Here is a 1,555-nt window from a genome sequence, read left to right as displayed (position 1 = left end):
TTGGTGAACTTCTACAATTTTTTTTGGCGGAAACAAAAAAAAAACCGCGATTCTATTGGCGGAAAACTAAAAAAAATCTATTTTTTGCCACAATGTATACAATACCGTCAAATTAAATATATTAGCAACAATAAGAAAATTATTGTTGTCAAATATTTTTTAGGAAAAATTGTATATAATAGCAAATTATTAATTCAAATTAAATACTATAAATATAGTTTGATTTAATTGTACCTCATAGCAAATTGTTGTTATTTCACCTCTCTCCTGGTGAATCTCGCTCGTCACTCTCGTTCTCTCCCTCGCTTCTCTCATTTTTTATACAAACGCAAGTGTATAAAGTGTATTTGTGTTTGTATAAAGCGAGAGAAAATTGTATATATACATATATTTTTGTTCCTCTCTCTCCCCTCTCCCAGATCTCGCTCGCCACTCTCCCAAATCTCGCTCTCTCACTCGTCTCTCTCACTTTATCTAAAAAACGCAAATGGTATAAAATGCATTTGTATTTGTATAAAGCGAGAGAAAATTGTATATATACATATATTTTCGTTCCTCTCTCTCCCTCTCTCACTTTATACAAAAACGCAAATGTATAAAATGCGTGAAAATTGTATATATACATATATTTTTTGTTCCCCCTCTCTCCCCTCTCCCAGATCTCGCTCGCCACTCTCCCAGATCTCGCTCGCTCACTCGCCTCTCTCACTTTATACAATTGATCTTTTTGTATATGTATACCAAAGCAGATTATACAAATGTTTTTTTTGTAGATGTATAGCGAATTATACATATATATGTTTGCTATGGAGCGCAATTATGCAAACTTTGCTATAGCATACAAATATGAATTTTGTGTTTGCTATATATGAAAGTTGCTCTATTTTTTAAGATAGCAACAAATTAATTAAATTGTTGCCATTACTTAAGTTGGCAACAATATCATCATTGTTGCAAAGACGTTGTTGCAATTTTCTAATAATTGAAACTTATTATATTAACTAGTAAACACATCCGCATTTCGCGCGGATCTCATTAGATTTATGAATAATTTTTTAAAAAATATTTTGAGTCAAATATTATTACCATTGAACCCAAGAAATTATATTTCAACTTATAATCCACTACCTATGCTTTTAGTACTTTAAATATAGTTGATTTCGTATAATCTATTTGATATGTTATCTTTAAAAATGTGTAAGGAAAGAAAAATAATTTCAAGAAAATTTGATTTCTGTTTGTGCGTCTTCAATAAATTCTAAATTATATTTTTAGGACAGAGTTATATTTCACGGTATTCATAAAAAATTATGAAAAAAGTTACTCTAAATAAATAGATAAACAATAATTTAATAAAATTCAGAATTTACATTCTCTAACTTTTTAAACACGTCATATATATATATATATTACTAAAATTCCTAGAGTGGAAATATATCACTAATATCAAGTCATGTTTACCATATTATTTTATCTAAAAAGTCTACATCTTTTAAAATTTGTTGCTTGTAAAATAATAAACGGTAGATTTTTATTTTGGTGAAAATCATCTCCA

Source organism: Solanum tuberosum, unplaced genomic scaffold, assembly GCF_000226075.1.
Source record: "Solanum tuberosum cultivar DM 1-3 516 R44 unplaced genomic scaffold, SolTub_3.0 scf00617, whole genome shotgun sequence".
NCBI classification, from domain to species: Eukaryota; Viridiplantae; Streptophyta; class Magnoliopsida; order Solanales; family Solanaceae; genus Solanum; species Solanum tuberosum.
This window is presented reverse-complemented; position numbering follows the sequence as displayed.